The 26,594-nt window shown below is 42.4% G+C and overlaps 1 protein-coding gene across 1 annotated transcript in view; it reads right to left on the reverse strand.

The window, feature by feature from the left end:
- The window catches only part of LOC126281531 (carbonic anhydrase-related protein 10-like), a 925,111-nt gene that overhangs the window by 237,067 nt on the left and 661,450 nt on the right, over nt 1-26,594 (reverse strand). The window lies entirely within an intron of this gene.

Consider the following 26,594-nt stretch of genomic DNA (forward strand, 5'->3'; position numbering starts at 1 on the left):
GCGAAGCTAGATAAATGGTCACATTACCTCTAAAACATTTCTATTCTGCATAGTTATCCTCCTGCCTGTTACTTAAAAACAACTAGTATTTGTAGCAAGACTGAAACAGTCAGTGAAATTCTGTTTTAATTAGGAAATTGTTGATTGGTAACGTGAAACAGAGAAATGTTTTAGTGAAAAAAAGAAGATATATTTATAGTTCTAGAATGCACTATTTCCTCAAAATGAGAGAAAATTTAAAGGATGCCACAAAACAAAATCATTTCAAATATCACTTCTCTACTTCGACCAGCGTATGTTACATATGTTTTTGTTATTCATAAACAAATTTGTCATTTATCAATAATAACAGGAAACTCTTGTCTTTCATAATGATGAAGAACGTTCTGTTCAGTACAAAATAACAACAATAATTGTACAGATTTTTTATGTTGCTGCATGTAAATTGTAGTTGCATTAAAATTAATCGCTTTGGTTACATAGAAACAATGGAGACACGGGAACGATTAATTTTTATTACTCATAAAATGCATATCATTGTTTTTAATGACATAAAATACTTAGTGGAGTAACACTGAACGACGTGTGGCGCTAATTATGTGCAAAAAAAAAAAAAAAAAAAAAGAAGCAGAAGTCAAAGAGAAGTCGTTTGCTCCCAGTTTCTCTCCCAAATATGGATTTACGTTTTCTCCCTACCAGTGCTACCAATACTGTTGGTAATCTTACAAGTTACTTTGCCACTTACGTAAGGTACCAAAAATAACAAACTCTTGAGTACAACTTCACCAGTGACACATACGAGCATTATGCTAACCGCGCTGAAGATTCACACGGCCAAAAATGTGTGTCATACTAAGGAGAAATCACACTAATAAAGTGAAACTTCGCGTTGAAAACGATCGCAATTCGGGGAGATAAAAATGCTTTTCCGGTTTCCTCAGGTATGTCACAGTCAGCTGAAATTACTACACACTGCTAGCAGAGAACGTACAGCTATAGAACTGTGGGTACGTTGAATGCTACATTTAACCTGTTCCAGGTTTAATCTGGATGTTCTATATATCGTGTCCAGTTCTAAGAACCTTCCTTCATCTGTTTCTATGAACGGCCTCTTCTAAGGGTGACCATGATTCCCATTTCCTTCATATTTCTTCCTCTTATTCATTCTACTTTTCTCTCCTTAATTCTTTGTTGCAAATCCACGCACTATATACCCGAGACAAGAGTTTTGCTTCTTTCTGCTCCTTTACAATACTTTTCTTTCCTACCCCATCTACTTCATAATTTCTTCATTCTTAAGTCCGCCAGCCCAATTCACCTTAAGCATCCTTCCTCGTGACCACATTTCCAAACCTTCTAAATTTCTTATTTCTTTTCAACTGCCTATGATTCAACATTACAAACCTGACTTCACACTTAGAATGTCTTTTGCTCACCGTTATTAGAATTCTTTAGGCGTTTTGACTGCGTCACCTTTGAAATGCTCTCTTTCTCAAAAAATACTCTGTTTTCAGACTTCTGTACAACTTTCGTTCCTTGCCATTAAACGCTGCAGGTAAAGAAAGGATTCCTATATATATTTGCTATTGATGGTTGTCACCTCTCCTTCCAATACTCTTCAACATCGTTTGTATCTCTTCTGATTACGCCCGTCCTGCTTAAACATTTACATATTTTCTAGTCATTAATCTTTGTCTTCCAGTTACAGTGACTCTTCCGTGCTCAGTAACCTTACCTATCAGTTTTTCTCGACAAACATTGAACAGCTTCGATGACAGAGAGCATCCGTGCCTTACATCCGTTCCACTGTTCATCGCCTCTCTCTCCTAATGCTCTGCCTTACTGTCCCATATTGCTTTGTGTACATCTCATTCATTAAGTTTATATCTTTCCAGTCTAATTACACCTCTTTTAAACTGGAGAAGCATATTTTATTTGACAGTTTCTGGTGCCTTCTCCAAGACGGTAAAACAAATATACACCTCCTTGTTTATTTGTCTCGTTCTTTCTCCAATCATACACAGAGAACCTATAGTACCTAAAGTTTCTTTACCCTGTTTCAACTGAGCTGGTATTCCCAGTATTTGCAACTCTCCAGAGTATGACTATCGTTACGGCCTTTGAAACACGACCCACGCTGTCGCCATCTTAGATGACGGCACTGTCCTCGGCACACTCATTACACTGGAAATACGAGGGGCATTGAATGAGTAATGCAACACAACTTGATTCTCGGCCAATTTCGGTTGAAAACATGCGGAAATTGTTGTGGAACATGGTAAAATATTCCTGCTGCAACCCATATTGTTTCATAAAGTTTCGATAGGTAGCGGCTCTGTACGTAGCTTTCAAAGTGGCGTCTGTAACGGAGGTTTGTTCCAAGCAGAGAGCTGTCGCTAAGTTTCCTTTTGGCAGAAAACAAGAGTATATGAGATATTCGTAGGCACTAGCAGAATACTTAAGGAGACCTGGCAGTGAACAAATGAACGGTAAGTCGTTGGGAGAAGCGTCTGTCATCATTGCAACAAATCGCGTAAACTTGTCCGACTTCCCATATTGCCGCCGGCCGCACACAGTGTGACTGCTGTAATGCTGGAACGTGCGGACACCGACACTGTCATTTTATTTAATAGTATGGCTACCCCCCCCCCCCACACCCCCCACCCCCACCCCCTATCGGGCAGGCCGTTCGCCGGGTGCCGGTCTTTCAATTTGACGCCACTTCGGCGAACTGCAGTCGATGAGGGTGATAGGATGGTGATGAGGACAGCACAACACCCAGTCAGTGGACGCAGAAAATTCTCCGACCCTGCCGGGAATCTAACCCGGGCCCAGAGGTGATCGACGGATCGACGGATCGCAGTCAAATACCTCGCTGTTCACTCGGACACCAGTTGGGGCACTCAAAGGTATGTGGCTGCTGGGTTCCTCGCCGCCTACCAGAAGACCATAAAGAGCAACGAAGGACCATCTGTGCGGAATTTGTTGACTGTTACTTGACTGATTGCAACAATTCCTTCTGAAGGAAAGGTTCAAAGCCGGAGCCTCAGATCTTCTGGGACGCTGAAGGGTTTATTCTAATTGATGTCCTCCCTCATCGTGCACCGATCAACTCGCAAGTTCATTGTGCTACCTTTAGAGAACTGAAGAAATGGCTTCAGCACGTTCGTCGTCCCAACATGCGAACGTCTCATTCTCTGTGACAACCTAAGGCCCCACAGAAGTCTGTGCACCCGAGAGGAGTTTACAAGACCTCATTGGTCAGTTCTTCCTCATCCACCCTACAGCCCAGATCTCGCACCTTCCAACTTCCATCTGTTTGGCCCAACGAAGAATGCACTCCACAGGAAGCAGAACGTTGATGGGAGGTTACTGATACAGCAAGACGTTGGCTCCAACGTCCTCCACAAGTGTTTTACCATTTAAGCATTCAGGCCCTCCCCGTATGGTGGCGGAAGGCCGTCTCATTGAAGGTACCTTATGTTGAGAAATAGGATTTTGTAGCCAAAAGAGTGGGAAATAATGTGATGTACTGGAATTATGAATGAAAGAAACCTGATTTCTGAGAAAAAATCTGCGTTGCAGATACTGAGAAAGTTGAAATGAACCTCTTGGTTTGTGATCACCAAGGGGAAGTCATGGTATAGAGAGGACCCAAGACAGAGCACAGAAACTTCTCCGGAAAGAACTACAGCTGCTACAAATTGCGGATTAATTGCCTCATCGGGTCTTCAGTGCACTAGACATGGATTCCGGAAACAGCGATCGTGTGAGACCCAACTCGCTTTATTTGTACACGAGACCCAGAAAATAATAGATACAGGCTCCCAGGTAGATGCTATTTTTCTTGACTTCCGGAAGGCGTTCGATACAGTTCCGCACTGTCGCCTGATAAACGAAGTAACAGACTACGGAATATCAGACCAACTGTGTGGCTGGATTGAAGAGTTTTTAGCAACCAGAACACAGCATATTATTATCAAGAAACCTCTGGCGTGCCCCGGGGGGGGTGTTATGGGACCACTGCTTTTCAGAATATATATAAATGACCTAGTAGATAGTGTTGGAAGTTCCATGCGGCTTTTCGCGGATGATGCTGTAGTATACAGAGATGTTGCAGCATTAGAAAATTGTAGCGAATTGCAGGAAGATCTGCAGCGGATAGGCACCTGGTTCAGGGAGTGGCAACTGACCCTTAACATAGACAAATGTAATGTATTGCGAATACACAGAAAGAAGGATCCTTTATTGTATGATTATATAATAGCAGAACATACACTTGTAGCAGTTACTTCTGTAAAATATCTGGGAGTATGCGTGCGGAACGATTTGAAGTGGAATGACCATATAAAATTAATTGTTGGTAAGGCGGGTACCAGATTGAGATTCATTGGGAGAGTCCTTAGAAAATGTAGTCCTTAAACAAAGGAGGTGGCTTACAAAACACTCGTTCGACCTATACTTGGGTATTGCTCGTCAGTGTGGGATCCGTACCAGGTCGGGTTGACGGAGGAGATAGAGAAGATCCAAAGAAGAGCGGCGCGTTTCGTCACAGGGTTATTTGGTAACCATGATAGCATTACGGAGATGTTTAACAAACTCAAGTGGCAGAGTCTGCAAGAGAGGCGCTGTGCATCGAGGTGTAGCTTGCTCGCCAGATTTCGAGAGTGTGTGTTCCTGGATGAGGTATCGAATATATTGCTTCTCCCTATTTATACGTCCCGAGGAGATCACGAGATTAGAGCGCGCACGGAGGCTTTCTGACAGTCGTTCTTCCCGCGAACCATACGCGACTGGAACAGGAAAGGGAGGTAATGACAGTGGGACGTAAAGTGCCCTCCGCCACACACCGTTTGGTGGCTTACGGAGTAGAAATGTAGAAGTAGATGCTTTGCATCACTTGAAAAGGGGCAAAACCGTGACTCGTTAGACCACAGTACACGCTTCCAGCCAGCTACGTTTCTGTTTCAGTTTTGTTTGTTCCAGTGACATGGTGCAGTTTTAATGCCACTTTGACCAACTGCAGCCGACTTTGAAAGTCCGCTGTACGGAGTTCCCCTAGCAAATTGCGCTCGTAATCTGTTGCAGTTGGACTTACATTTACTGACAACCGCAATTGATACCGGGTTTGGTATTTACTGCCCTTGAAATGTGTGAAATTCGTCGCCGCTACCTGTCCGTTAGTATCTTTTTTAGACCAATATTATTACTCTCTGTTACATGGCTACGATTGGTATGCCATTTCTTGAATACATGTTTCACTGCCGTGCTGATACATCGCCAGGTCCGACAACATCGTTCATATTCTTGTCGTGTACGAGACGAAAAGTGATACCTTGTTTATGAAGTTCAAACATCGAGCCTTCTGTCAACGCTCAGTTCATACAAACAACTGGCACCATTGCCATGAAGTAGTTTCAGTTGTACACTGTCACATGACCGCTTTTTAACAGTTCTTTATTATTTAAAGTGCTTCAAAGTGACCAGTTTGTTCCTTTGAGAGGAACGACTAATACTTTGTCCAGTGAGCTTATTCACTTTAGCTTTATCCACATACGCCTCTGTCTCCACGACACGATCACGGAACGCGTTCACAAAATATTTAGAAAAGTCTGAGAGAATATAACGAAAAGAGGTTGGAGAAACGATATCTCTGTCTGGAGACCACAATGTCTGAATATTTTGAAACTAAAACCTGGCACAATCACAGTAGTTTCAAACGAAATGATCGGCTATGTGCTCTGGTTCAATCCCACAACTGCGGAAACTACATTGGCGGATGTTATTGTGTCGTATAATAAATTATTTAGAAAACATAAGAGTAACAAAGAGTTTAAAAATAAAACTTCAGGACAGGCTAGGAATATGAGCCTAACCGTGATGAGCACGAATAATCAACCCATTGGTGGGCAATGCCGTTAATGGTTCTGTTATGTGGCACAACATATTCCCCCCTCGTCACCGCTCTGCGAACTAGAGAAAGAGAGAGTTATTACCAGAACCGAAGCTGTGAGCATGGGCCGTGAGTCGGGGCTGGGTAGGTCGCCCAGTAGTAACTGCCGGCGAAGATCAAGGTACCTGGTTTCAAGTCCAAGTGAACCACACAGTTTCAGCCTTCCTGGGTAATTGGAGAGTAGCGCACATTTCACTGCGGGGACACCAACATGTAATTTTATTATGAGCTGCCAACATTAAAACAGCCATTATAAGAAAAGCAACTGCGGTAGAAGTAATGTTAACAGCAAACATTGTGCACAAACTTTCGCTTCACTTTACAGAAGTTGATAAAGGGTAAGGATAGGTGTCGGACATGACCTTTGAGCAGGCTTCGTCACTATTTCCTGCATATTCTGAAATGTAATGCAGGAGTATTGACTGTCTCAAACCTGAATGCGCATACTGATATGTATAATCTAGTCCTTTTGGTCATAATACAAGGTACGCAATGGAGACAGTAGTCCCTAATACTTGCTACCTTGCTACCCAACATAATTTCGGGAAAAGAATGCACACACACACACACACACATACACACACACACACACACACACACACACACACACACACACACACACACACACACATACACACACTGCGTCAAATATATAGTAGAGTGACATCGTAGTCATATTTTAGTGCTACAAGAAGTTTCCAACCCACGACTGCATAAAATATGTAGCCATGTGGATAAAAATCTTCCAAATCTATAAGTAGTTGGAAGTCAAACTTCAGCTATCTTTGTATCAGTAATGTGAACGCTGTTGGACATAGATAACGTAAAAGTTTGTACAGTACTTCGTCGTGCTTTGTAAATTTTGATTCCATAATGTCATAAGATGCCATACCTCGGGGTTAAAGTTGTCATAGTTACGAATCATGTAAGCTGAATGATTTACAATGTGAAGAGCATCTTACAAAACCCTGTTTCATGAAAGGTGTAAAAAATCACTGCTTCTTAGTATATTTGTTTCTTGATGAATGTTATCTTAAGAAACGTATCTGTGCTTAAAAATAATGGATCAATTCACGGAATCTGTTCCTGCAATGAAATGCCCTTAACCTGTGATGCGATGTGTACAGGGTGTTCTATTGATCTCACGAAATAAGCGCCAAACGAAAAAACTAGAAAGAAACTTGTCTAGCTTGAAGGGGGAAACCAGATGGCGCTATGGTTGGCCTACTAATGGTGCTGCCATAGATCAAACGGATATCAACTGCGGTATTTTAAATAGGAAGCTCCATTTTTATTACATTTTCGTGTAGTACGTAAAAAAATATGAATGTTTTAGCTGGACCACTTTTTTCGCTTTGTGATGGATGGCGCTGTAATAGTCACAAACATATGGCTCACAATTTTAGACGAACAGTTGGTAACAAGTTGGTTTTTTAAATTAAAATACAGAACGTAGGTACGTTTGCACATTTTATTTCGGTTGTTACAATGTGATACATGTACCGTTGTGAACTTATCATTTCTGAGAACTCGTGCTGTTACAGCGTGATTACCTGCAAATACTACATCAATGCAATAAATGCTCAAAATGATGTCCGTCAACCGCAATGGATTTGGCAATACGTGTAACGACATTCCCCTCAAAATGGTTCAAATGGCTCTGAGCACTATGGGACTCAACTGCTGTGGTCATTAGTCCCCTAGAACTTAGAACTACTTAAACCTAACTAACCTAAGGACATCACACACATCCATGACCGAGGCAGGATTCGAACCTGCGACCGTAGCAGTCGCACGGTTCCGGACTGCGCGCCTAGAACCGCGAGACCACCGCGGCCGGCGACATTCCCCTCAACAGCGAGTAGTTCGCCTTCCCTAATGTTCGCATATGTATTGAAAATGCTCTGACACATGTTTCAGGCGTTGTCGGTGGATCATGATAGCAAATATCCTTCAACTTTACCCACAGAAAGAAATCCGGGGACGTCAGATGCGGTGAAAATGCTGGCCATGGTATGGTGCTTCGACGACTAATCCAACGACTAATCCGCCTGTCATGAAATATGCTATTCTATACCGCTTCAACCGCACTCGAGCTATGTGCCGGACATCCATCATGTTGGAAGTACATCGTCATTCTGTCATGCAGTGAAACATTTTGAGTAACATCGGTTGAACACTACGTAAGTAATCAGCACAAATTGTACCATTTAGATTGTCATCGACAAAATGGGGGCCAATTATCCTTCCTCCCATAATGTCGCACCATACATTAACCCGCCAAGGTCGCTGATGTTCCACTTGTCGCAGCCATCGTGGATTTTCTGTTGCCCAATAGTGCATATCATGCCGATTTACGTTACCGCTGTTGGTGAATGCCGCTTCGTCGCTAAATAGAACGCGTGCAAAGAATCTGTCATCGTCTCGTAATTTCTCTTGTCCCCAGTGGCAGAACAGTACACGACGTTCGACGTCGTCGCCATGCAATTTCTGGTGCATAGAAATATGGTACGAATGCAGTCGATGTTGATGTAGCATTCTAAACACCGAGGTTTTTGAGGTTTATCCGCGACACCAGCTAAAACACCTATTTCGGCACCATCATTTGTTGTAAGTCGTGGTTGACGTTTCACATGTGGCGGAACACTTCCTGTTTCCTTAAATAACGTAACTATCCGGCGAACGGTCCGGACACTTGGATGATGTCGTCCTGGATACCGAGCAGCATACATAGCACACTCCCGTTGGGCATTTTGATCACAATAGCAATACGTCAACATGATATTGACCTTTTCCGCAATTGGTAAACGGTCCATTTTAACACGGGTAATGAATCACGAAGCAAATACCGTCCGCACTGGCGGAATGTTACGTGATACCACGTACGTACACGTTTGTAACTATTACATCGCCATCTATCACAAAGCGAAAAAAGTGGTCCAACTAAAACATTCATATATATTTACGTACTACACGAATATGTAATAAAAATGGGGGTTCCTTAAAAAAACGCAGTTGATTTCCGTTTGACGTACGTCAGCGCCATCTAGAGGGCCAAACATAGAGCCATCCGGTTTGCCCCTTTAAGCTAGACCAGTTTCGTTCATTGTAATTTTTCGTTTGACGCTTATTTCGTGAGGTATTTGGCCCGGTCACTATCATTGGACCACCCAGCATAGATAAATTCAGCAAACTCCTTTTCTTTTAATGTTGCTTGACTACAATGGTCCATAAACTATCTTCTACACTTTAGCAGGTATACATTTAAATATATATGCATGCATTTAAATACGTGTAGTAACTTTTTACTTAAGGTTTAAAATTAAAAATGTCTAACATTTATGAGTTTCTCCACCACCTGAGGACCATCTGATACAGAGTCTATGAGAGAGATCTTAACATTTCAGTTCTTCTGTAAAACGTTTATTACCTACTTTACTTTTTATGATTTATTCCACGTCCTCGGCGATCTGTTCATTGTGGGAATATGGAACAAAACGTTCATCTTATTTAACGTAATTCATTATCTCGGATACTCGCTAAATCGTTCTTCAAACTGACTATCCTCACCTGATGTCATACTTCACCTGAGGAGGTTTGCCACTCATTCGTGACGTTTCAATAATGGCTCTAAGCACTATGGGACTCAACATTTAAGGTCATTAAACCTAACCAACCTAAGGACATGACACACATCCATGCCCGAGGCAGTATTCGAACCTGCGACAGTAGTGGTCGCGCGGTTCCAGACTGAAGCGCCTAGAACCGTTCGGCCACACCGGCTGGCTACGTGACGTTTATGGAGAGTCGATTGTTATTGGCCCTGTACTACTTCACTGATAGTGGGCGTAGTGATATCCTTCACAAATAAAACCAGTTAACACGACGTGTAACATCTAAGATAAACACAGAAGGGCCTACAAACCTTTCACTTCCTTACATCGCACATGCCAGTTCGAGGTGGTAGCGGTATCGTTTCTACAACATGAGATAGTACGGTCGGAATCTATGGCTGCCTGGTACGGTGTCACAGCAACGGTCGTGTGTGGTTAGTTCAAGAACACTCGGCGATGCAATAACAGGACTGTGGTACGGGTCAAGCACTCTGGTGGTCTAATGAGGCGCACTTTGATGTGACTCTGGAGAGCACTTGAATCTCCGATTAGTCACTGAAACGTGCGGTGAAATACCGGCGTGCTATGAAAGAGGTGTCGGTTAACAGTGTAGCATGTCAAACGTCTACCTCGCTTTGTTACTTTACGGAAGGGTCAGTGTTATTCCTCTTCATCAATCTGTGTAATACGGGTCGTAAACCACAAAATGTTTTGGTGAACTTTTCGCTACTGAACATGAGTGCAAGTAGTACCTAAGAATGCTGGTACTTACATTGGCGGTCATTAAACTGTACAAATGTGATAGCAGCGACATTCAAATTATTGGTTGAAGATTACAGATCATGTTATTCCATCCTGCTTCAGATTAAGTATGACATAGACCCTTAGAGCGTACAGAACGATGTAATACAACACTGCTCATATCAGCCCGTACGCTGGGATTTTAAGATCAGTGCTTCATTTGCTGCGTTTCAATGTAAATTAGGTTTATCTGACTACCCAAATTATTTACACCTCCATACTTCATCGTAACAAAAAGTTAAATGCACACCTGTATAAGGAGTCCACATAAAATATTACCCCGACTGCCAAATAAAATAAAATAAAACAAGTGAGGTTGAGATACTTGCAATTTCCTGCATGATGTGAAGTCACTCATAAAGTTATGTACAAAAAGTAAATGATTATCTACCAGAGCTCGTTTCTTAAACCTTAAAATGTCTATAGGATTCTCTGTCTAAACCCATGTGCTCACAAGCATGCCTAGGGTGAGAGAAGCTACTGAATTCACAATCCGCGGAAATCGTCATGGCCAATCAATATTGATTTATAAATTATTATCCATCGCTCTGGATGTGTCCGGTCGCGGAAATAAAGAACATGTGAACCCCATTGGGGTGGTGTACAATTCTGCTGGAAGATCACATCTGGCTGTAGGGCAAGAGACTGAATACCAACAAATTTACCATGTTGGTCCAGATAAACGATTTATGTTACTGTTTACTCGATGAAAAAAAAAGAAAATGTTCCATCTGTGTTGCCTCTCATCAGTGCACAGCAAACATTCAGTTTTTTTCTGTCTCGGAGATTTTCCTGAAAACTGTGATAGTTTTCCGAACAACAGATGCAGACTTCGTCCGATTAATCTTCCATGTTCTTCAAAGCTTGCTAGGTCACAGAAAACATTCCATAGATAGCTAGATAATTGCTCGATCCGGTCCAGTATCTCAACAGCAAAGTTACGGCGAAGCTGCAAGTCGTTTCGCTTCACCGGTTACATAATTTGAGCTTTGCAAGCATGCAAGTCAGGTTCTTTATGAGCACCTTGTGAACTGATAAACAAAGGATGCTTAGCCCTCGTGATGCTCGGCTAACTGACTACAATGTGTTTCTTTGGAAGGTGTCTCTAATCTTCTCTGACGCTTCATTAGAAATGCGTTTTCTGCCAGAACCTGACTGCCTGTTCATATTCCCGGTGGCTAGAATCTTGTCCTGCTAAGCTTTAACCGTAAGACAGTTAAATAATCTAGTCGTTTCCTTTGAAATTCGTCTCAACAGTGGATGATTTTGTTTGAGCATACCAAATCACGCATTATACTCCCTCGTGAGATGTAGTCGTTTCTGGAAATTATTGAGCAATTGAAATAAAACAAACGGAATAGCTTACAAAAAGTCTAGCTAAAACTTTTTAACTGATTTACGTGGCGCTGGGAACCGCATTTATCTATTATGTTTCGTTGATTTCTCTTAACTGCATTTTGTAAATTAGAAGTTTCTCATAGACACTTTGCATAACAAAGCCAAAGGAGACACTTAGAGCTCATCGTGCGGAATGACAGATTAAATGTTTGTGTACCTGCACATTACGCTCGGAAAATAAGTTATGAGGTTCTGAGACCTCTGTGGTGCAAAATACTCGCGCCGAAACTTCCTTCATCCCTGTTAGCTGACGAGATTGATTACACCGATGTAAGTTTAATGTGAGCAGATTGACTGCCGGTGTAGCTTCTTCAATATGCGATGAGTATTAGCACAGCGCAAGGTTCACGTCGTATTGCGCTAGTTTGTGTTGTATACCAGTACACGACTGGGGTTCACATGTTTCTGAGTTTAGTACTACAAGTACCTCTTCACAAATACATAAGTGGCTGCTGTACCTGCTGCACATAGCAAAGCTCAGGCCACTGTGCTTGGAATAGTTTCCTTAAGGATGAACACCGTTTCGCTTGTCACATATCACTAATAAGAGAAGATTAAGCGACCGTACACACTTGAAATCAGGCATTTTCCTTCTGCAGTTCCCATAGTCGTAGCGTCCACGTATAGTTACATACGCTACGTTGTGGCAGTCACATTCATACGATAATTGTCGTGAGTGTTGTGTGACTATTGGATCACTGGAGCACTCTACGTAATATAGGGCGTTTCACGTAACATCTACATCTACATGGATACTTTGCAAATCACATTTAAGTGCTTGTCAGAGGGTTCATCGAACAACCTTCACAATTCTCTATTGTTCCAATCTCGTATAGAACGCGGAAAGAATGAACACCCGTATCTTTCCGTACGAGCTCTGATTTCCCTTATTTTATCTTGGTGATTGTTCCTCCCTATGTAGGTAGGCGTCAACAAAATATTTTCGCATTCGGAGGAGAAAGTTGGTGATTGGAATTCCGTTAGAAAATTTTTCGCCTTTCTTTTAATGATGTCCAGCCGAAATCCTGTATCATTTCTGTGACACTCTCTCCTATATTTCGCAATAATACAAACCGTGGTGCCTTTTTTTGAACTTTTTCGATGTACTCCGTCAGTCCTACCTAGTAAGGGTCCCACACCGCGCAGCAGTATTCTAAAACAGGACGGACAAGCGTAGTGTAGACAGTCTCCTTAGTAGAACTGCCAATAAAACGCAGTCTTTGGTTAGCCTCCCCCACAACGTTTTCTATGTGTTCCTTCCAACTAAAGTTGTACGTAATTGTAATACCTAGGTATTTAGTTGAATTTACGGCTTTTAGTTTAGCCTGATTTATCGTGTAACCGAAGTTTAAAGAGTTACTTTTACCGCCCATGTGGATGACCTCACAAGTTTCGTTATATACGGTCAATTGTCATTTTTCGCACCATTCAGAAATCTTTTCTAAATCGTTTTACAGATGTTTTGGTCTTCTGATGACATTATCAGTCGATAAATGTCAGCGTCATCTGCAAACATCCGAAGGCAGCTGCTCAGATTGTCTCCAAATCCGTTTATATAGATGAGGAACAGCAAAGGGCCTGTAACACTACCTTGGGGAATGCCAGAAATCACTTTTGTTTTACTAGATGACTTTCCGTCAATTACTACGAACTGTGACATCTCTGACAGGAAATCGCAAATCCAGTCACATAACTGAGATGATATTCCATAAGCACGAAATTTCACTACGAGACGTTTGTGTCGTACAGTGTCAAAAGCCTTCCGGAAATCCAGAAATACGGAATCGAACTGAAATCCCTTGTCAATAGCACTCAACACTTCAGGTGAATAAAGAGATAGTCGTGTTTCACAGGGACGATGTTTTCTAAGCCCATATTCACTGCGTGTCAATAGACCGTTTCCTTCGAGGTAATTCCTAATGTTCGAACACTATATATGTTCCAAAATCCTGCTGCATATCGACGTTAAGGATATGGGCCTGTAATTTACTGCATTTCTCGTACTACCTTTCTTAAATATTGGTGTGACCTGTGCAACTTTCCAGTCTTTGCGTACGGATCTTTCGTCGAGCGAACGGTTGTAAATGATTAAGTATGGAGTTAATGCATCAGCATACTCCGAAAGGAAACTAACTGGTATACAGTCTGGACCAGAATACTTGCTTTTATGAAGAGATTTAAGGTTCTTCACTACTCCGAGGATATTTACTTCTACGTTACTCATGTTAGCAACTGTTCTCGATTCGAATTCTGGAATATTTATTTCATCTTCTTTTGTGAAGGTATTTCGGAAGGCTGTGTTTAGTAACTCTACTTTGGCAGTTATCGCGCAGAGAAGGCATTGATGGTTTCTTGCCGCTAACATACTTCACATACGACCAGAATCTCTTTGGATTTTCTGCCGGGTTTCGAGACAAAGTTTCGTTGTGTAAACAGTTATAGGCATCGCGCATTGAAGTCCTCGTTAAATTTCGAGCTTCTATAAAGGATAGCCAATCTTGGGGATTTTGCGTCTGTTCAAATTTGGCATCTTTGTTTCGTTGTTTCTGCAACAGTGTTCCAACCCGTTTTGTGTGTCAAGGAGGATCAGCTCCATCGTTTGTTAATTTATTTGGTATAAATCTCTCAATTGCTGCTGATATTATTTCCTTCAATGTAAGCCACATGTGGTCTACAATTATATTATTAATTTGGAATGAATGGATATTGTCTCTCAGGAAGGCGTCAAGTGAATTTTTATCTGCTTTTTTAATAGGTATATTTTGTGCGTATTTTTTGGGATTACAGTATTCAATCTCGCCACGACAAGCGTGTGTTCACTAATCCCTGAATCAGTTTTGATGCTCGTTATAAACTCAGGATTATTTGTTGCTAAGAGGTCAAATGTGTTTTCACAACCGTTTACTATTCGCGTGGTCTCATGAACTAACTGCTCGAAATAATTTTCAGAGAATGTGCTTAGCACAATTTCGGATGATACTTTATGCGTACCTCCGGAATGAAAGATGTATTTTCGCCAACATATCGAGGGTAAATTAAAGTCACCACCAACTATTATCGTATTAGTCGGATACGTGTTTGAAGTCAGACTCAAGACCTTTAACCAACTGTATCATCTGAAATGGGAGGTTGGTAGAAGGATCCAGTTATTATTTTATTCCGGTTGCCAACAATGACCTCTGCCCATACTAACTCACAGGAAATAACGACTTCAATTTCGCGACAAGTTAAATTACTTCTGACAGCAACAAACACTCCACCGCCATCCGTGTTTAGCTTATCCTTTCGGAACACCGTTAGGTTCTTCGCAAAAATTTCGGCAGAGATTATATCCGGCTTTAGCCAGCTTTCAGTCCCTATAAGATATGAGCATCAGTGCTTTCTTTTAGCGCTTGGAGCTCTGGTACTTACCCAACACAGCTCCGACAATTTACAACTATTATACCAATGGTTCCTGTATATAAGTTTTTCCTGTGTTCAGCCTGCACTCTTTCTGACTGAAGTCTATCTTGTATTTTCCCGAGACCCTCTACCCTAAAATATCGCCCAGTCCACGCCACACAGCCACTGCTACCCGTGTAGCCGCCTCCTGCGTATAGTGGACACTTTACCTATTCAGCGGAACCCGAAACCCAACCACCCTTTGACACAAGTCTGTGCCTCTGATTCAGACCCTCCACTCGCCTCTGTACCAGAGGTCCGCAATCGGTCCAATCGACTATGCTGCAAATGGTCAGCCCTGCTTTCATCTTGCAAGCAAGACTGGCAGCCTTTACCACTTCTGTTACCCGCTCGAAACCAGAGAGCATCTCTTCTGATCCAAAGCGACACACATCACTAGTACCGACGAGAGCCAGCACTTGAAGTTGGCTGCACATTGTGCTCTTCATGGCATCTGGGAGGACCCTTTCCATATCTGGAATGACTGCACCCGGTATGCACACTGAGTGCACATTGGTTTTCTTCCCCTTCTTGTCAGCCAAGCCCCTGAGGAGCCTAACGTTGGAGCTGTCAACTACCAATAATCCCACTATCTATGATATCCCGGATCTTGTAGGCTGTGTGGTTTCCTCTGAAACAGGACAAGTGACAGCATCTGGCTCAAAGACAGTGTCAGCCATAGACAGAACCTGGAACCTGTTTGTCAGACAAAGCGGGGAGGCCTTACGTGCGGCCGCCTGGGAAGTCTTTCGTCGCCTGCTTCGTCCCAGTGCCAGCAGTAACTGGGTTGGCGACCGGTGAGGACCGATCGCGGAGCTCTAACGTGCTGCACGTCCGTTGGACACCCACGGCCGGTCCCCAATAGTGGCTCCCATCCACTGCAGCCTCAAGCTGTGTAACCGAAAGCATCACAGCCTGAAGCTAATAGCGAAGTGTCACCAACTCAGCACGCATCGGCACACAACAATCGCAGTCCCTGTCCATACTAAAAGCCGTGGAAAACTAAACTATGCTAAACTATGCAGATAAACGGACTATCGGCTCGTGTTGCAGAACTCTACTGTAGACCCTGACGAACACGCACGAACCGTGTCTAAAAATGCACAGTTATTCAAAAAATTATCTACTGAAGCACTCAGGTGAAAGTAAATAATTTGCCCCTGATTAGGATCTTTTAATATGTCACAAAATGCGTTTACTTTCCGACGCAAACGAAAAGGCGATAACTGTGGCTATTAGATATTAAATTTACATGCAGAAACACAAGAAACTGAACTATTAAAGCACACAGATGATAGAATAAAATTCACTCCTGGTTACGAACTCGTAAATGTCAAATGCGGTTGGTTCCCTGTTGCTGCGTCTGTCTCTCTCGCTTACTATTGCCTGACTGACATGCAAAGTAAGATGCAAAGTCTGTCTTCGCGTTATGCAGAACCAGTACATGGAAGCAGGCTCTGATCTTCATCGAGCTGCGTAAGTGAAACTGCAGAACAGTCGACGGAAAATCGTCGTCAGTCACACCAACAACCTCTCCGCGATGTGAAACACGAGTAAGGTATCTGACAATGACGACTGTCAGATTTAGTTCATACATTCGGATGGTTAGTAGTTTTGCCCTATCACAGACATTCTTTCGAGTGGTTTGGAGGTAAGGACTCACAGTCAGCTTTTCATAAATGTACTGATGCAACGAATTTTACTATTTGAGTGGATTGTAAGGAACAGGCTCCGTTGATGGATTGCTCGTATGGGCCTCTTATAATTGTTGCCTGGATGTAAAGAGACACAGGCCGGTTGCTGTGGCGCTTCAGTCCGGAACCGCGTTGCTGCTACAGTCGCAGGTTCGAATCCTGCTTCGGGCATGGATGTTTGTGGTGTCCTTAGGTTAGTTAGGTTTAAGTAGTTATAAGTCTAGGGAACTGATGACCTCGGCTGTTAAGTCCCATAGTGCTTAGAGCCATTTGAACCATTTTTGAAAGAGACACACCGCTGGAATCAGCAGGAGACTTTACTTGAAGAAATTGTCTTAAGGATAGCACAATCTTCTGTGAGGAAGGTAGGCCTATTGTTTGCCGCTTCGATTATTGCATCTGCACCTTATTTTGGCATCGTTTAGCTAAAGTTATATGACCTGCGTTGCGCAGAAAGCAGTACGGGGTAGGCAGGTTCTTGTCGTAGCATACGTTCCGGTTTATCACCGTACATTTACCATTGAAAAGCTATTTATATTGATTCTAGTTCCAACAAATTAATTGTAAACTTCTAACTTACATGTCATAATTGCAGTGGGTAATGTTGCAGCATCACAATAACCTCTCACAGACAGATAAAACACATGTTCCGTTGATCATAGCAAACGGCGACTAAATTACTTGAAAATAAGCATTAAAAGTGAAAAGCATTGTGTAGCACTAATGAAACGATCAGAAGCACATTACGAAAGCAAAATTACCTGGTTTGGTCAACTCTTGCTGTAGTAATTCATCACAATATACATTTACATCGAATGTTCAGTGTCTTGCGACCTCCCTCTTCATATGATACAGGAAACTGAAACTGGATTCATGAGCCCATTTACGCTTCGACTTTAGTGGAAGTCATTCGTCAGTGAATTTCACCAGTTCAAAGAGGACACATCCGGAAACACTCAAGTATAGTAAATGTTAGGCTCATGTTCCGCTACTTCTTAGGGCACTATCAGTCAGTCGTTGCTTTGTCAGTAGTATCCGCCAAATTTCCTACAAACGTAAGTGTAGGACAGTGCAAATGTCGTTGTGGTACTTAAAGTGCTCCATATTCTACATAATTTCCATTACTTAGTTGCTGTATAAACATCCAGCACCTTTCTTACAATTGTTAATATTGCAATTTGGACAGAAAAATAAACGACGAAGGCAGATGTAAAGGGGATACAAAAAGTGAGCTTCCTAATTTCAAGAAAACCTGTTCTGAGAGAGATCAATTTGCTAGCATCCAATATTCATTAAAGTTCTCTAAAGACCTTTCTGGAAGTAATTTCTTGGAGTGTGCAAGTGAAAAGGTATTCGATAAATAATCCAGAAAAGAAAAGAACAGAAGCTTTTGAAATCTGATGCTACAGAAGACTGCTGGAGATTAACAACTAAATCGTGTAAAGAACTAATAGGTACTGAACTGAATCAGAGAGCAGTGTTAGAGGAACTCTTGAGAGGTTCAGCAAGTAGCCTTGCCGCACTGGTACCCCGGATCCCATCAGGTCACTGAAGTTAAGCACCGTCGGGCTTGGCTAGCACTTGGATGGGTGACCGTCAAGGTCTGTCAAGCGTTGTTGGGAAGTTAAGTGCACTCAGCCCTTGTGAGATCAATTGAGGAGCTACTTGACTGAGAAATTGCCCCTCTAGTCGCGATAACTCAGCCAGTGACGTCTATAGCTAAGGTTGACACGGCAGTCGATCGATACCGTTGGGCCGTCGGAACCTATTCGGAAGGAGAGGTTTTAGAGATTCAAGAAGCTGTAGGATGCGGTAGCCATGTAGGAATGAAGATATCTGCGTAGGACAGACTAGTGTGTAGTGTTGAAGCAAACCCATTCTTCGGATTGAAGACAACAACAAACATTCGCCAGGTACGAGTACGACTCACGCACTGAGGGGTTTCGTACTAACTTACTTCCGTGTATAGACAGTCCACCCCTTCTTTGAATCGAAAATCTCGACGATTTTGGCCTATTATTGACATTGATACTATTTATCGTTCCCAGACATTCAAAGCCTGTCCAGAGTGTTTTAATTTCAAGTTTGAAGTAGGATAACAAGTACAAAATAATACTCTTTCATGTGATTTAATTACAGTTTAACAGTTTTTGACTTTTTTCCTTTATTGTAATACGAGACTTTTCTTCTTTCCAAATTTCATAATTGTACTGATTTTTATGAGTGATTTTTCGACTGTCGAAATATGTGACGTAAATGGCCGTATGTTTTAATTAAACTGACTTAGGACTTTAACTTTTTTACATTAGCAAGGGTTCGTAGATCTTAATAAGTGACACGAATTTCAACTTGATACGTGTACCCGATCCTGAGAAAAAGGTTTCAAAAGCCGAAGGGACAGGCAGACGTATGACAGAGTAAGGTTCCATTTTTACTGACTGCGGTATGGAACCTTAAAAGAGCAACATGCTCTTCTGTCAGCCTTAGACGTAGTTAGCACATTAGTTAGTTTTTCCAAAATGTAAAAATAACAATCGCTGGAATTATGTACTGTAGACTATTGCACGTACGTTCTTGTGGTACGTGAAACGATAAGTCCCCTACAATCACACGTCTGTGTCCGTGTGTTCCTGTTAAAACTATCTACTTCGTTACCACTTCAATTTAAAAATCCTCTCACTGACAGAAGTTGAGCACCTGGAAGACGAGAAGGATGTGAATGAAACTTGATGCTTTAGTAGGTTTTGTGGTTTTATTTGGATAATATAATAAAGAAGTAAAGTTAACTGGAAAGTTGGTAGTACGAACACGTTGCTGGCCACTTATTAATGGAATTTGCAGCCTCTTTGGGCCTGGACGCCTTCATTTATAACGTCGGTCAGGGTGTTTAAGACTATTGTATCCTTTTCTGGGGTACGTAAGCCCACAACTGTTATAACTAGTCCGCAGTATCCTGGAAACTGGAACTGGGACTGCGCCGTCATCTGAGCTGGCCTACAACTCATGTTCTGTCAGGGTCCTTCATAGAGGCAAGGGCCGCTTGTGAACGAGCGTTGTTCTGTTGAAGATTTTCCCAGAACATGGTCTCATTTGAGAAAAAGCAAGTCGGCTTTGGATGTCTGTGACGGACAACTGCACACCATGACGCCGGGCATCAGCAGATTATCTCCCTATAATACTAGTACGTTATGCCCCCTCCGATCGGTGCAGCCACATTCGACACCAATATTTAACAATGGTACAGAATCGACGCTCATCTATAAAAATTCTCCGACGCCAGTCTTGAGCAGTCTATGTTTCTCAGGCACACTACCATTACAAAGGACCCTACGTTTTGCAATGTTAACAGTTTTCTACATATGGGATGGAGATTCGGCAGTGACATCTGCGAATCTTAACGCAAAGATGCGGAATGACATGGGATTTGTAGTGTGTCTAAGAGAAGGCTTTACTATAGTTCCAGAATGAAATTTTCACTCTGCAGTAGAGTGTACTCTGATATGAAATTTCGTGGCAGATTAAAACTGTATACCGGACCAAGATTCAAACTCGGGCGCTTTGCCCGTCAAGGGAAAATGCTCTATCATTGCCTGCCTTTGTGACCGAGCAGTTCTAGGCGCTTCAGTCTGGAACCGCGTGACTGCTACGGTCACAGGTTCGAATACTGCCCGGGCATGGATGTGTGTGATGTCCTTCGGTTAGTTAGGTTTAAGCAGTTCTATGTTCTAGGGGACTGATGACCTCAGATGTTATGTCCCATAGTGTTCAGAGCCATTTGAACCATTCGCTCTACCACCTGAGCTACCCAAGCACTCACGACCGAGTTCGAGTCTCAGTTCCACACACAGTTTTAATCTGCCAGAAAGTTTCATATTTCTGTGTGTTTGACACCCCGTGCATTGATTCATCCTTGGAGTGATGAAACCTTAATCGAACTGAGTCTTGGTAAACCCTGGGGGTTTCCTGTAGATTATAATTCAGTGCAACATAAGGCTACCGTCACATTATAATACTCCAAATTCCCGGGTTAACCGCAACTCGGCCAGTCTGCCATATGTTGACTTTACATTGGTCTCCCCTTCAAACTCTAAGTGCCGCTAACGTTGTCTTAGACGAAGGCACAGAATTGGTCGCTATCCTTGTTGCCCTACCACACCTTATAATGTGTGGTGACAATATTGAGGCACTCTCGATGCCATTCCGCTCTTATAGGTCATTGAAACAATTTACATATCGTGGATCCTATCTATGTGTTCGAAATTTTGTGTGCATCGTACCAGTCATTCCAAGCCGTTGACTTTTTTTTAATCACTTATATCTAAAAGGAACACAGAATACCACCGGTTGCTTTCCTAATCATACGACAGCAAAATTATTGACTTCTAATTGAAGATTCAACTTTCGCTTTACTTTCCACAGAAGTTTTAATTAAGTCCTTAACATCGATAAAACTTTTAATCTCTACCTTCGCCAATCGACGGAAAATCGTGTAGTAAACAACTTCGCTGTGCTTCTTCTGCATTTGTCTGATCGTTAAGTAAAACTACGGGACCACTTCTTATGTTTCGAAGACAATGTGGTGTTCAGCTTAGCAACAGTAAAAATGTATCAATGGCTGGCTCTTGGCAATTTTTTTTTATTAAATTCACTGTTTAGTCACAACGTTTATACAAATAACTTCAACCGTTTGTGATACGATGGCGGTTTATCAATCCTCTCTTCACATACCCTATCTGCTAAGTTGTCTCAGCATGTTATTTTCTGCTCTTATCAAACACGCGAAATGATATGTTCTTCATAGAAGTCTGTCCACTTATTACGTTCCCATGAGCAGCTTTCTCGATAATTTAAATATTCTTGGTCGATAATATTTGCACTTGTGCTAGTAAATTTCAGTTATGATGATTATGATTACAATTATTACTATAGGATTTTTTGTAAACTTTCGATGCAGATATATAAAAAAAATTGAACCTCATCTGGAACATATAACAAATCGAGCCATGATCACTTAATTAACGTTTGTACACAGTACAATTCTCTACAATTCAAATGACAAAATGAAAAATTATGTGTTATCTGAAACCTCTCACGCTTCGATAAATGCATCAAATTAATACTAGCTCAACGCAAAAACATTGTACCTCGCAGCAGTAGCACAAATTCACTACCTTTTGATAACATTAAGCAGCCTGCATCCTGTATTACGAAAAGAAACCGAGCACTACAAAGACAGCCCATATGTGCTTTAAAACTACGTAAAAGTAGTTTCATTTGATTAAACCACGCATGCCTGGGTTCCCCCGTATCGTTCGATGCTGAGGTGCAATTCCAATACTGTTGGAGAGCCTCTGCTACGCTATTTAAGTTTATGGGGAATACCAAATGGGCTGAGGAGTGAATGGGAATTTGGATTGAGGAGGGAGGCGTGCAAGGGTAATCCGATCAGTTGTGCAAAGCCACTGTGCAAGGGTGGCGTAGTGGTTGACACATCTGCCTGATGAGCAGGAGATTCAGATTCGAATCCCGGCGTTGGTACAAGTTTTCACTCGCGTTTCCGTCAGCATATATACCAAAAACAGAGATGTACAGATACGACTCGATTGCATAAAAAGAGATAGGGGTAGCGAAGCAGATATGAAAACGTACGTTTTATACTTCTGTAAGAGCTGAATTCTAATAGTTACATCAGGCCACACGCGATCTCATCTAGTGTCTGAAATCCTACGGCTATCCATACAGAGTCTATGATTAAGATATTTAACAAAGTGACTGAGTGAATAATGACTGTGTAGGAAAACATAACAAAGTGACTGAGTGAATAATGACTGTATAGGAAAACATATCTTTTGTAAAGTAATACACGAGATGCCTTCAGTACTTTGCTCCAGTTTACATGAAAATACTTAACGTATAAATAGACAGATCACCAGGAAAAGATTTGGTAAATCACTCCCTGAATTACATAAAACTTTATTGTATCCATATTTTGCAACTGTGAGCTTGATTATATTAAATATGTAAGTAGTTTGAATAACAGTGCCTTCGACAGCGTTGCTATTTGAAAACTTGTAAACCAACGTGCGCCTTGAGTCAAGCGATGTGGAACGATATTCTAACAAAGCAATTTAAGCTGGCTTCAGTAGGTTAAAAATGTTCTTTCTTACTCGTTGGGAAAACGCATTTCAACTCACTCAAGAGTAAATATAAATTATGTATTATATAATTTCCATCTGAAGATGGACCCAAAGGGTCCGAAATGCATCACGTAATTTAATAAAACATGAAAAAATTGTGACTGAAGGCGTTTGTATTGAAATAACATTTGTAAAGAAAAATTATGGTAGCAATCAGTAACATCGCTGACATTAAGAATATAGAGGAAACGCTCCTGCAGTTTTCATGTTGTCTGGTCGATACGTCCAGTACCTAAGTTGTTACCCTCCAGCTTAAGGCTTTAGGGTTTGAGTGACCCCGAGTAATCTTACTTCCACTTCTCGGTAACTTGGAAGTATTTCTATTGCTACCTGAAAAGTGTGTTTGCGTGTATACCAGGCATTGGTATAGCTTTTCAGCCGCCTTAGCTGCCTCGCGGTGAACTCTGGAGCCACATTAAAGGAGCCAGAAAGGCGGGAGTCGTACATCGGAGAGGCCAGCCCGTACATTCAGATCACGGCCGCCATAAATAATTCGGCGGCCGCCACCCCTGCAGGCCCGCCACCTCCGCCGCCGCCGGGTGATTGATACCGGCGCCCCAGAGCCGGCACCAACGGCGCCACCTCAGGAAAGAACAGGATCCCCTCTGAAGAGGCGTCTTCCTCCAGCCCAGATCCTTACCTGCCTACCTGCTACGAAACAGCATCCAGTTCCTTCCACCACAGGTCAATATTAGAGAAGGAAATGCGGGCAACGATTTCATTCACTTTATAGACAATTTGTAAAATATAAACTTCTTCAGTTTTTAAGAACTATACCGGATTAATCAGAACTCCACTGACATTTTGAAATGTTTACAGAATGAGATTTTCACTCTGCAGTGGAGTGTGCGCTGATATGAAACTTCCTGGGAGATTAAAACTGTGTGCCGGACCGAGACTCGAACTCAGGACCTTTGCCTTTCACGGGCAATTGCTCTATCAGCCCACACTCCGCTGCAGAGTGAAAATCTCATTCTGGAAACATCCCCCAGGCTGTGGCTAACCCATGTCTCCCCAATATCCTTTCTTTCAGGAGTGCTATTTCTGCAAGGTTCGCAGGAGGGCTTCTGTGAAGTTTGGAAGGTAGGAGACGAGATACTGGCAGAAGTAAATCTGTGACGACGGGGTGTGAGTCGTGCTTGGGTAGGTCAGATGGTAGAGCAATTGCCCGCGAAAGGCAAAGGTCCCTGAGTTCGAGTCTCGGTCCGGCACACAGTTTTAATCTGCCAGGAAGTTTCATTTTGAAGTGTGTTCACTGATATTTTCTGAGTACTTTGGTATAAAGCACACTTGATCACCATTGCATTTTACAGAGTAATAATGTGTGAGTGGTACGAGGCGTGTTTTAAGTAAGTACCGTGTTGAAATTTTAAAAAAAAGACGTGCTAAGATATGTCAATAATTTTATTTTTACATGAAAGCGTGTACCTTAATCTGTTTTTCTACATAATTTCCGTCAATATTGAGGTACTTGTTATAACGTTGTACCAATTTTTGGATACCATCCTCGTAGAAGTCTCCCGCCAGACTTGTTAGCCACTGCATCACCCTGTTTTGACAACGTCTTGAAGACGCTGACCGTCCAGGTATTTCTTAAAAAGGAGGAACATAAGGCAGCCACTGGGCGCTAGATCGAGGCTGTACGGAGGATGATTTAGAGTTTCCCATCGAAAAGATGTGATGAAATCTTTGGTCGGATTCGCTACATGCGAACGTGCTTTGTCTTGCAGCAAAAAAATGCCCTTGCTCTACTTCCGTGAACTGTTGCTTTGATTCTAGTGTGACGTAGACCACCCATGTTCCATCGCCCGTAACAACGTGGCTTAAGAAATCAGCAGGTCGTTGTGGTACCGCTCAAGGAAAGACAATGCACTGTCTAAACGTTTGGTTTTGTGCAAATCCGGTAACATTTTGGGTACCCAACGTTCACACGGTTTTCGGTAATTCAAGTGCTCGGTCACAGTGCCATACAAAACAGTACGAGAAACAGAAGGAAAGTCATCCCGTAAGGAGGAAATCGTAAAGCGTCTGTTTTCTCTCACCTTATTGTCCACTTCCTGAACTTTCATTAACGACCGAAGGACGCCCACTCCGTTGTTCATCATGCACATTTGTGCGGCCACCTGTAAACGCTCTCACTCACTTTCTTACCATGCCGTCACTCCGTAAATTGCACAGATCTCAAGATGAATATCGATCGCTTTTAGGTCTTTAGCACTAAGAAATCTTATAGCAGCCTGTCCTTCACAGTCGGCGGGACTCACAATTATCGGATGCATCTTAAACACTCAGTACACAACGTAAACAAGGAAGAATTATACTGTACTGGCGTCAGTGCGTAGATTTCATAACGGTACTTCCTTAAAAAACGCACCTCTTAAAACAAAACCTTTTTCTTAGCCAATTTACGTAGAAAAATGGGTATTTATTGTGAGATATCGTGAAATATTTCCACTTTAGCCACTGTAGTTTCATGAACTACGTAGCTTTGAAAACAGCAGTCAACAAAAGAGCTCTAAGTCGCCGGGCTAGGAGTCCCTGACCATCACAAGAAGATTGCGCAAACATGTCCGATTTCCAGCGTGCTGTAAAGCCACACACATCCATGCCCCCTGATGTGTTGGAACGTGCGTTGAGATGATCTACTGATTACAATCGTATACCTCTCTGCACAACTGGACATCGCTGTTGGGAGTACTGACAAATTCGTCCACCAGTTGGGGTAGTCAAAGGCGTGTGCCAGTTGGGTTCCTCTCCGCCTAACAGAAGGCGAAGAAGAGCAACGTAGAACCATCTGTGCAGAACTGCTTGCACTCTACGAGGCTGTTGTGGCGTCTTTCCATCGAACATCCTCACAGGCGATGAATCATGGGTTCATCACTTTGAACCAAAAGAAAACGATTATGCACGCAGTAGCGCTACAGGTCTTTTCTCCAAAGAAAAAGTACAAAACGCTCCACAGCTGGTAAATTCACGGCGACAGTCTTCTGGGATTGCGATAAGGTCACTCTGATTGATGATCTCCATCATGGTACAATGATCAACTCAGAACTGTATTGTACTACCATCAGGAAATTGAAGAAACATGTTCGACCAGTTCATTACCACAAATGTGCAAATAAACTCCTCCTTCTCCATGAAACGAAAGGACTCACACAAGTATGTGAACACGCGAGGAGGTCACAAAGCTCATCCACCCTACTGCCCCGATCTCGTACTTCAGGCTTTCATCTGTTTGTCCCAATGAAGTATGCACACAGCAGGAAGCAGCACATGGCTCATTGGGAAGCTACTGATGCAATAAGACGTTGGCTCCGACGTCGACCAGGAGAGTGATACCATGCGTGCATATAGGCCTTCCCAGTAAGATGGCGTAAGGCCGTCACATTGAACGGAATTTGTGTTGAAAGTAGGGTTTTGTAACCAAGAGAGTGGGGAAGAATATGGTGTATTGCAGTCCCGAATAAAACAAATCCACTTGCAGAAAGAAAAGTGT

Source organism: Schistocerca gregaria, chromosome 7 (genome assembly GCF_023897955.1).
Source record: "Schistocerca gregaria isolate iqSchGreg1 chromosome 7, iqSchGreg1.2, whole genome shotgun sequence".
NCBI lineage: Eukaryota > Metazoa > Arthropoda > Insecta > Orthoptera > Acrididae > Schistocerca > Schistocerca gregaria.